Source organism: Ptychodera flava, chromosome 17, assembly GCF_041260155.1.
Source record: "Ptychodera flava strain L36383 chromosome 17, AS_Pfla_20210202, whole genome shotgun sequence".
Taxonomy (NCBI): domain Eukaryota; kingdom Metazoa; phylum Hemichordata; class Enteropneusta; family Ptychoderidae; genus Ptychodera; species Ptychodera flava.
Genome location: NC_091944.1, coordinates 2,654,011 through 2,666,070, shown reverse-complemented (window position 1 = coordinate 2,666,070; position 12,060 = coordinate 2,654,011). Strand labels below are relative to the sequence as shown.

The window sequence follows — 12,060 nt, the reverse complement described above, 5'->3', positions numbered from 1 at the left end:
GACAGCTGGCAGCCATATTTGATTTATGCAAATTGGACATATTTCTCCAGGGTAGATTCGAATGAACTTTTAGTATATTGATCTGGGCACCTCTCTCAAAATTATGTTGCAAATTGTTGTGGTTTGGGTGTCAAAATGTTCTAGATTGACTGGACTAAATGGGTAATGTCCGTGTATAATTTTGAAATTTGACACATCTAGAAGAAAATGAAACTGTGAAGTACAATCGAATTTTTTGCAACTTGACCTATCTATGGTCAATAGCCCAGTTGACATTGTACAGAAAACTTTCATTCCCAGGCATTGAGCACGACTACGACTTGCCTCATCTGTCTTAGATTGACAAAACTGTTAAAATGAAATTCCTTTATGTTTTTCCGATTGCATCGTCGGATATCGTAAGCACTTCGGAGTCTCTGAAGGTCGCTGTAACTAGGATCATTTTGCGATATCCCACTGTAGTAACTTCATTAGAGGTTTGATGTCATCATTTTGTGACGTTTTGACATTACGAGAGATAGCAAACTATACAATTTTGAATTCATTTTAACACTTAAAGTATATAGCACGACTGGAACTAATTTGGGATAATTGATACTGTAGTGACGTTGGTTTGATCTGCAATTATGAGCTCGACTGTTTTTCTTTTTTGCAATACACCTGTTCTATGGGTAATTTGTAATTTTGCAGCTTTCAGCTACATGGCACATAATACTTTTGAACTATTCAAAGATCAAATTCTTTCTAATTAGTTCCAATCGTGTTTATTGTCTCTCAGTAGAAGTGACCAATCTGAAATTCTGTGAAAGTTGACGCCATCAACTTTCTCTTATACCTTAAAGTTTGTGTTCCTATCAAATGTCGTTCTAAGTTGAAATTGACGTTATTAGGCGATAGCAGAGAAAAGTTGACCTTTCAACCGCTTACTCATAATGCCTTGTACTGTCATCGTGGTCGAGGCAAGGCTTATCCCTGTGTTCTCTATTTAACTACAAAAGACAGTCTGGGCATGCTGATAATGTTTTGATAAACTGTGCTTAACTTTCAAATAATGTTCATTATATCAATAATAATACTAGCATATGGATAACAAAATATGTCACTAAATTAAATTTCAAAAACTCCTCAAACGAAGAAAATATTAGTGCAAGTATGGTATTTTTCTGAATATCTCAGTTTTTATTTTCTTTAACGTTATCAGACCATGACAAGTGTTTTCCTTCAGCGAAATAACACACCTCCCCAATCTTAACAGCTATTACACATTTACTTTATGTAACCTAAAGATAAATATGTATTTTTGAAAATGGACACTTTAAAAGAACATTGAATATTACAATACATGTTTAAGGTAGTTGGCGTATCCCAGGCCAATCCAGCAGCTTATCCAAGGATATATGTCGATTGTTATTGGATACAACATAGATGGTTTAATACATTTGCCGGTTTATTTTAGGACTCTGTCTCTCACCTTTTGTCTGTTAATGTATTTTAAACTTTCTTTAACCAAAAGGTAAACATGTTAAAATGTCCTATAGCTTTCATCTACATTTTTTCATCGCTTCACAAAGTGGTCAAAGATATATTGGTGACCATCGACCAAGACTCCCTTGTTCAGACTTGCAATCCTGGTTGCAGCCACCTTCGGAGAACCCAAAGTACGTACGTTATCAAACGGTGATTGAAAACATAAAGATTAACTATTGAAATATGTCATGTGGTAAAACTTCAATTGAATTTCACAGTTCCATTTTCTTCTGCAAGTTTGGAATTTAAAAACTAAAAATGCGAACCACCTATGTAGAACCAAAACTTCTGCTTACGTTAATCCTTATATACATTCAGAATCATTACCTCGAAATTACAGAAAGAACACAAGGGACTGGTCAGTTTCTTCGGCAGAGGGGTTGGTGGATTGTTTTTTGCCGATGTCAAAAAGTGGCTGACCCCCTATTCCAAATTTCGAAAACAGGGTAACCACCCGCCCGTGAGCGACAAAGGTAAAGCAAAAGATGGAATATAAATTCAATATGTATGTATGTATGTATGTATGTATGTATGTATGTATGTATGTATGTATGTATGTAATATATATATCAAAGCTGCTATAAATGACGAGTATCAACAAGGTAATATCACCAAACAGACTCGTGATTTTCTCATTTGTAGTGACTCTCGCCCAGGAAAATTTTATATGCTACCTAAAATTCATAAAAAGGGTATTCCATTTCGACCGATTATTTCTACAATAAACCATCCCACAAGGTATTTCTGAATACATCGATTACCATCTGCAACCATTAGCTGCTAATTTACCTTCATATGTCAAAGATACTACCCATTTTTTACAGTTACTTCAAAATTTGGAACAAATCCCTCCCCGTAGTACCATGGTTACTTTCGATGTTGTATCGCTGTACCCAAACATACCTATCGAGGAAGGCATTGCGGCATGTCAAAGAGCACTAGATCAAAGAGAAAACAAAACTCCACCAACCTCCACTATAATAGGCTTTTTGAATCTATATAACAACAACTTTGTGTTTAACAGTCAACATTATTTGCAGATTCACGGCACAGCCATGGGCCAGAAAATGGCCCCCAGTTATGCAATCATTTTCATGGGTGACCTGGCGAGCAAACTACTTGAGGAGGCATCCAGTAAAGTGTCACCCTGGTTTTGGCATAGATTTATTGATGATATTTACAGTTTGTTTACGGCAAATCTGAACTTTATCATAGAATTCTTTAATTACATCAATTCATTCCACAAAACAATAAAATTCACCATAGAGTACTCTCAAACTTCCATTCCATTTTTAGATGTTAGAGTCCACGCCGATGACAATGGCAAAATCATGACAGACTTGTACGAAAAACCAACTGATACCCATCAATATTTACATTTTCAGTCAGCACACCCCAGACATATGAAACTAGGTGTCCCCTGCGGCCTCGAACCTCCCAACACTCCATAAGTCATCAAGATGTAAAGAAGCCATCCCTAACATGCCAATTATATCATATCGACGCAATGTTGACCTCAAAGACCTCCTTGTCCGCTCGAATATTAACAACGCCGGTGAATCCAGCCCCGGTTTCACCAAATGTCAATGTACGAGGGGTTGCAACATTTGCAAATATACCCTCAATACATCACAGTTCCAAAGCACGGTCAACAAGAAAACATACACAATCAGCCATAAGCTGCAACAGCAAAAACGTAGTATACCTCCTCACATGCCAACGCTGCAATAAACAATATGTCGGGTATACTAAAACATCTCTCAGACTTCGTTTCAATAACCACCTCTCCTCAGTGCGTCATAAAAAGATACCCCGGTCGCCATAAATTTTAATTCTGATCAACACAGTATCAGTGATATTTCAATAATTGGTATCATACAAGTCAATAAACAGGATGACAAACTACGCAAACATTTAGAATCACAATGGATCAAAAAACTTGTCACACTGTCTCCAGCTGGCCTAAATATTCGCCCAAAATTTAAATAGCCTTTAACAGCGCCCCCACATACCAGCTTTTCAGTATTTGAAGGGACCCCCCTGGACTTCAGCGCGCCAATTTCCAGCTCTCGGCGTAGGTCCAGACAGTTTTGACCGTACTCACAACCTCGAGGTTAGTCTCTCTCCTGTCATTTATGTACATTTACAGATTTTCAGATACTTGTAACTCCACATTGCTCGTTTTCCTATACAATTCAACCATTGTAATTTTTTAGTCTCTCTCCGGTCAATCATGTACATTTCCAGATTTTCACAGACTTATAACTCTACATTGCTCGTTTTCCTACACAATTCAACCATTGTAATTTTCATGTTCGTACTTTTTACTGAAGAAAACACCTGAAGAAGCTCTAAATTTAGAGCGAAACGTTATGTTTGAGGTATAATAAATACGTTTGGAACCTAACAACCAGGTGTGGTAGTGTGTGTCAACCCAAGTTTCTTATATATATATATATATATATATATATATATATATATATATATATATATATATATATATATATATATATATATATATATATATATATATTATTATATATATATATATATATATATATATATACATACATTTTGGGGGTATATTTTAAACATACAGTCATTCTGTGTTTTCAAGAAATTGTTTTCTTGCAGTTATAAAAAAGGAATTAAAAAGTGTTAATTCTGAAGTTTGAATACAGTATTTTGAATGTGATGTGAATGTATTCCACAGTTCCTATGCATAACCAGATGTCCAGAACTGTGGTAAGAAAAATGTGATCGTTAAATATTAGTGCATGTTGCTTTCTAATACTGAATTATCATAGAGAATACAGAAAAGTGTCAGGAACTTGTCATGCTTTTATAGGAAGTGCAGATTTCACAATGATGACTAAACTTTGCAAAACAGACGTTCAATATACAGACATCAAGATTTTCTGATATATATCGTTGATGTATTAGATTACCGTGCCGGAAGGGCACTCCGAAAAATATTAAACATCCAGATATCTCTGATATAATGTATGATACATGAAAGTCATACGGCAAAAGGGCATGCTAGACAATATGTCTAAAACTTTAAAGTAATGCGCCCGAAAGGCGCGCCGAAAAATTTTAAACATACAGATATCTCTGATATGTATATGTCTGATATATTAAAGTTTTGCGTCCAAAGGGGCGGTGAAAAATATGTTTTGTTATCATTAAAGTTATGCGCCCGAAGGACCGCCGAAAAATGCAACTGAATGATGAAATTTGTGGCTGGCACAATGCATTTTAGGCCTAGGCAAGTATGAGTCCATGTCGAAATTCAAAAACACGCTGACCCCATTATTGGGCATTTCAAAAACATGGTGACCCTCATCACCAAAGTCAAAAACTGGGTGACCCCCATGAATCCACCGGTCCCCGAGGCCGAAGAAACTGACCAGTCCCTAAGACGTGGGCAATAATTACATCCCGGCAGAAATATTTCTTTAGGGTCTTGTAGTTGTATTCCGACTGTATAAAACAGCAAAAAGCGCACATGTAGGCGTTGAAATTCGAGTTAATATTCGATCGGATTCGAACTCACAGCATGTGGCATCTAGTCAAATCCCCACTCTTACTAGTGAAAAAGACTGGTTCAGTAAGCGAGCCTAGTTGTCACAATTATTCTTACTGCGACCCCCTAAACACGCTGTAGAGTTCATGAAGCCTCGCACTAACAAACTTCATCAAAGCAATGAATGCATGTATATCGCTCAACTGGGCGAAAGACAGCCTCGGAGACAATTCTGTCCACCAGTAGAAGTGTGATATCAAGCAAGGGTACAAAAGGGATTTGTTCGGCTTTCAACTTTAAGAAGCATAAGCACAAACACGTAATAGTTTTTTAGCCCTCCGAAATGGTTGCTTAGGTCAGGAATTTCACATTGAAAACGGTGGTACGCCATGCTTAATTTAAAATGAAACTACTACAGAAATCTTTCTTTCAGGCTGCTTTAAGAAGTGTCTCTGAATTGAAGTTAATAAAACATCGTTCTGTGTCTCCATTACATTATTGACATCCCACATTTTTCTTTATGTTTGAATGTTTTAGAAATCAATGCTACGGAAAGGACGATATTCCAATACTATCCAGCTCCCCATGTTCAGCAAAAAATTTGTCGAAGTATTATTATGAATTGCTTAGAATCAGAAGGTAAGATGTATCTTTCTAATCTTAGATCCATGTGTGTCATACTTCAATTAGGCAGACCTTATCGATGTGAAGGTCTTTTCAAGTTACTTCATCTCTGTCTGTTCCTTTCTCATCTTCTTTGTGAATACAAGACATTCCAGCTGCAGTGTACACAAACATATAAACTTGATTCCCAATACAAAACTCCCGACGATTGACTGCCAATGCATAAGCTATTCATTTTAATGAAACTGCTAAAAGTTACATTACGCTTCAAGTAATGGTAATAGTATCAGCATATTTCGACATCTAAGAAGTCACCACAGATGGCTGAGAATATTCCACATGTCAAGGAAAGAAGTCATTTAGTGTACGATTCTTTTCATGTTGGCATCACATCAACACAGAAATTCACTTTACTCAATATCAAATGATATGCAGAGACATTAGTGGTAATATGAGAGAATGAGAGAACTATGATAGCATTTCCTATTTCATTCGTTGACGAGCATGCTGGCCGCCGCTTTCTCTCAGCCATTAATCTGTTGATTACAGCTCTGGTGTAAAGTCCAAGCAATATGTGATATAGGAACCGTCATCACTATCTTCCTTTAGACACTTGGTGAAGAAATTACTCCTGGAGATTGGTAAAGGCGAGTTCACGTATATTCCATCTAACTGAGAGATGCAGTCCTAGGTTTTGGAAAAGATGCAGATGTCATCAATGAGAATGTGAAAGACCTAGTACTGTTTGTATTTTTTTCAACTTTTTGTTAGCATTAATTTCAAGGTCTACTTTCCACAACATATTGAACTATCCGGTATTCATCTTGTTAACGTTCACTACGTATGAGTATCTTGCATGATGTCAAAATAACCACTTAAGAAAATAAAAGTATTTTATAGTATTATCTGTAAAAGTTGTCAATCTTTATTAAGGTAGAATGCGCCCCGGGGACAGATGGTCGGACTCTTAAATATCTACAATTCTTTTCTGATCTACCACTTGTGGGGGCTCATTTGAAAACTCTTGGAGAAAGAAAAATTTTTCGGAAATAAAAAATTTGATACCTCACCCATAGAGTTAACACAGGAATGGCGGCCATTTTGAATTTCAAATCTCGCAAAATGTTGGGTATTTTTCCCCTTGGTCCAAATTTTGGACGGTGCTCCCCAATTGTCATTGTTGGTAGGAGAATGGTTGAAAGTTTCATTCAGGGAAGTTTAAGCAAAGTTGAAGTCTTTCGTTTTCGAGGTGCGTTCTACCTTAATACGAGATGTTCTGAAACAGAGTTGTTGTCTTTTGATAACCATCTTTAGCAATCTTTCTCGTGTTCTGATTTTGTAATCATGTCTAGAAACAAAGATAGGGCCAATGCGTAATGTTTGGCGGTTCTGACTTTGGCATAAATAATGAAAATTTACCAATAAGATTTACTCTTTCAAGCCGCTGTACATTGCCAGCAACAGTAAAGCGTCAATGGTACTTTCACCTGGAAGTCATTAACATTAACAGTATATAAATTGAGAGGATAGCATTAGGGTAAATGATAAAGACAAAACTGTTAATATTTCAGGGATTTACCCTTTTTCGGTTTTGATTTACTGATAAAGGACTGAAACGCCAGAATACTGAGTACACCAGGAATTGAGCTAGCTAGAATGATCCCAGTGTATTAAGGGAAATGTCTCATATTGACGAATAATGTATCTGTAGCAAAGCCCTCAGTGCAGTATTTAATCTGCAAACGTAGCACAAGGATTCCATCAAGGTCTCTTCACATGCTTGCAGATGTTCTATCGACGATATGCGCAGAGATCATGTGATTCTTTGCTTCTGAGAGATGTACTACATACCCAGGAGTCTTGTCAACGAGCACTTGTTATCCCATATATTTGATTCATAAAGAATCTACATTTTCCTTAATTTGTACACCAATGAGACAAAGTATAGTATTACGCTGACTTGAAACACTACTCACCATCGGCGTACAGGTTCTCTTCATTCCATTTAGACTGTGATAAATGCTAATTGTTCACTCAAAGCAGCCATCGACGTCGTTAGCGGCTACAATCTTAGTTCCCTGTATAATGTAAAGACACCACTTTCACATAAAGCTCGATAAACTGTAACTTTTGGCTATTTTTTCAGAACTTTTGTTTTCTAGTTTTCCTACTCTTTCTGCATTGAATTACGAAACTGTAATATAATGCAAAGTATTTAGCATATCACGAAAACCTATATGAGTATTATCTCCATCGTTATTGTTGAAAATTGTATTCATGTCCGGATTAGAATCCATTTGTAAACAATAAACAATGATCACTACACACATACAAGCTGTTTTGACAAAAAGAATACTCGAAATTTCAGCATGACAAACAGATTAGGGTCAATTAGGGTCAGACAGTTGATATACAAAAGTAGAATACTGAAAAACTTGCCACAAGTTACAGCTTATGTCCTCTTAAAACAAGGTAAAGCTGAGACAACTTGATTCAGGTGATATTCGTCATGCTCATTAGCAGGGCAGTCTTATCAATCAAAATAGTAATTATAAAAAATTACTGAACGTAATGAAGCACTTGATAGCAAATGTATTATTTCCTAATTGAAAAGCTTCATATTCGTGTATTTCTTGACCTTTAAACCAGCCATTGGCATTGCAATGAATTATGGGCATATTCATTGCAAATACGTATGGAAAAGTCACGTGACATGTCCCTCCTTTTCATTAAGTTTCGCGTACTGCATTCAGCGCCACATTAGCCAGTAGTAAACAGATTCAGAATGACAAAGATACCCGATACCAAATGGGCACAACCTTAGGGACCTTTCAGTTATTGTGGCCGGCAAATGTTTCCTGTTCATCATTCAAAATAAGTGAACCTCCTACCCATTGCACCAGAGCATTGATGACCCCCCTTTCAAGATGACAAAAAATTCATGACAGCCCCTAGCCATTACTTGAGTAAAGCTGCACACAAAAAAAACACCTCCGGAGGATTAATGGGCGACTAGGATCCAAAAATAGATTCTCAGAGCTTTTCATATGGCCCTCCCAACAAACTCATATCTGACTTGCTATAATTTTGAACCCCCCTCTCAAAGGGATTGGACAAAAATTACGGGTGGGTCGCAATTTTTTGTGCAATGGACTGAAATAATGTCTCTATACGAATCATTTTATTGGCTTACCCTAAACCTAACCTTGACCCTAACACCTTTTTTGCCGTTTTAAATCAAAACCGGGTTGCATCGAAATTTACACACATCTTCAGTTTCATGTTTTACAAGGAGAATATGTGTTAGATGTTTCATAAAATACTAATTCCTTCATCCCCAACATATAAAATACACTCCATAAGGCTGTTTGAATCATAGACAGTGTCTATGCTATGTCAAAATAAAGTTGAAACTGTTTGGAAATGAAGATAATGAATCAGACGTCCTTTAAAATTAATTTTAAGAGAGGGGGTTATTGTCCGGGTGGTAAATGTCTTGTGTGGTAAGTGTCTTAGTGGTAAGTGTCATGTGGTAAATAAACGGGAGGGGGAGGTGTAAATGATAGGTGGCAAATGTCCGGCGACTAAATGTCCCGGGGTAACTGTCCTGGTAAAATATGATATTGGAATTTCACCTAAATATATTATTTCACTTTTCAAGGTAGTCTACAGGTACCTTTTTAATATTTTCCCTGACGACTTGCTATATCTCTAATATGTAAGTGATAGGAATTGTTCATTGAACACAGTGGGCTCAATTAACAAGAAGACAAGCCTCAGAGTTGCCAAGGCAAGATATTTGTGTGACAGATAATAATACTTTTATTCAGTTAAATGACTTCAGAGAATGAAATCATGCAGTGAATCATTTTTATTTCCCGGAGTATTTTTAAGCACCGAAATTGCTTTTTCACGGGACATATACTTTTGAAAATTGACCCCAACCCTCTGTGCTGTCTGAAAAATACATGGAAACCCCTTTCAGTTTTCAATTTAAGGTGACAACCCCCCTGGATTTTTCCGGCCCATCCCAAGCCATAATAACTGAACGCTCTCTTAGACACTTCCTCCGAATTGAAATTAGGTGTAATCAGTTTATCATACACCTGCGTCTGTAACCTCTGGGGTTTCGCTGTACGGTAAGTTAGGTAACAGAGGATGCGGAACCCAATAACTTTGACGCGGAGTCCATTGCATTTGACGTGGAGTACAATAATTTTAGGTGTTATTATAGAAATAATGGGCGACGCGCTGACCATTAACGTTTATTTATGGGCAAGGGCGAAAGGAAAACCAAAAATTAACGCGCGAAACTTGCTGAGCCCGTTAATTTTAGCTTTCCTATCGCTCGTGCCTATAAATTAATGTTAATGGTCAGCGCGGAGTCCGTTATTCCCATTACATAATCAACGAACCCCCCCCCCCAAAAAAAAAAAAAAAACTTGCAAAATTTACAAAAAATCCGAAGATTGTCGAAGTGATGATAAAATTCGCCCACAAATAAAGAAAATAACAACTTCGTTCTTTCTCAACTTATTTTGAATCGTAAAACTGCTTCGCAGGTAATATTTTATCGTTAAAATATCCCATAAGACTAGTTTTTTTGGTAGTGTTCGTAATTTTCAGTCTATGATCCGTGGATGTGTTTGTTGGTGTCCTGTCAACTCTTGCGTTCAGATTTTTCGAAAATTAGTGCAAAAAAAGGCAAACATGGTCCGAAATGTCTAAAAGTCGCCAGCATGTGAGGCGATATGAAAGCCCTAATTATTTAGAGGACATATAAAACAATTAAATTGTATAAGTATGATTGGAGCCTGAAAAGTCGACGTAATAAACATATAGCATTGAACTTTAAGGGCTAAGAATGTTGTATCGTAACTATATCGTGAGAAACGGATATTAAGAGGAAAGGTTACTAAATATTATGAAATACAAACTCCACTGTGTTTTGATTATAATTTAAAGTCATACGAAACTTGGAGCCCATTTTACTGTTGTTTTTACACTTATCATTCCATCAGACGCAGTCGGGAATAATCGGATCTGACGCCGGTGAAGCTGACGCTGTAGCGTCATCCTCATCCTCATTTTCCCTTGCACCTCTGATAATTATGTAAATTATATTCATAAAGAGTATGCAGCTAACAGAACACATTATTCATTGTATGTGAATTTCTGGCAAACTATCTGTCCATATTTTGAATTTGTAAATTACTTACATAGTCTTCGACAGACAAAGTGTCCAATTTACTTGGTGATATGCCAAAAATAATTCTACCATCTTCCTCAATATCCTTGTATGCATGATACTCTGGTATGTTGACATTTGGAGTCGTCTGACCAACTTGTGACTTCAGGTCCTGCAGGTCGTCATGGCAGTTAGCTTCTTTTAACACCACTCTGCTAGTAAGTGCGTTATCATGAATGCGGGCCACAGTAAAGATGCAAGAATTATCATTTTCGGCTGAAGAGTCGTCATCAGATCCTTCGCAAGCTCCAACAAGCAAAGCAGCTAGTAGTACGAATGATAACTTCATGACTTAATCTCACCAAGTACGTCTGTAATCAAAAGTGTTGTGGTAAGAGTCTGAATTATATGCGTGTATGAAAATTTCATAGTTCCTTTATCGTCATACCATGAGAACCATACACACTTATCAGTGTATACCAGTTGATCGAAACTGCAGTAATAGCCAATATTTGTAGACGTTTATTGTTCCACTCTCTACCTTTGTTCTTTCACAACAAATCCGCCGCATTTAGTCGGAGATAATTACCCAAATCTGCCAACTCTTGAGAGGAACTATTAATCGTTAATTATTTGGTGGAGAACGAAATTTTGTGATCACCCGAAAGCCTGAGGCGTACTTCCGGTTGTAAACCATAGGCTTGTTTTTAAGTCTTTTGGAATTGGTAAAAATCAGCGAACTGCAAAGGTATCCATAAAATATAGCACAAGTTTGTTCTAATAAATGTGAAAACATTTATATTCTTGGGCAACGCTACTCTCTTTAAATAAGGGATTATTACATATATGCACAGAGAACAATGAATTTATCGATAATATATTCATTTGCAAATATCGGGTCAAAATTTTCAAAGTCCTCGGTAATATCTGTCTCTTTTTATCCTTATTTTTTGTTTTCATTGCATTATGCTTGCTTTGATTGCCTTGTTTCATTTAGCTCTGCTTTGTATTAGTTTGTATGTTCAATCGATGGCCCTGGGGTAGATAGGCATCTTTACTGAAGCTTAGCAAGCAACCGTCGTTAAATAAGTGTTAATTAAATAATAAAAAAATAAATCCCTGCAGCGCATTTTACTTTAGGATTCAGTTTGAAGAAGAAAACATCTTCAATTTCATTCTTCATAATTACGGTTTT

At 36.7% G+C, this 12,060-nt stretch overlaps 1 long non-coding RNA gene across 1 annotated transcript; it reads right to left on the bottom strand.

The window, feature by feature from the left end:
* Positions 1 to 5,972: 5,972 nt before the first annotated feature.
* On the bottom strand, positions 5,973 to 11,223 carry LOC139116433 (uncharacterized). Its single transcript, XR_011548290.1, has 3 exons — positions 10,897 to 11,223; positions 7,654 to 7,755; positions 5,973 to 6,364 (listed from the first exon to the last, which is right to left on the bottom strand). It is a non-coding gene; the product is annotated as an uncharacterized lncRNA (long non-coding RNA).
* Between the last annotated feature and the right edge of the window lie 837 nt (positions 11,224 to 12,060).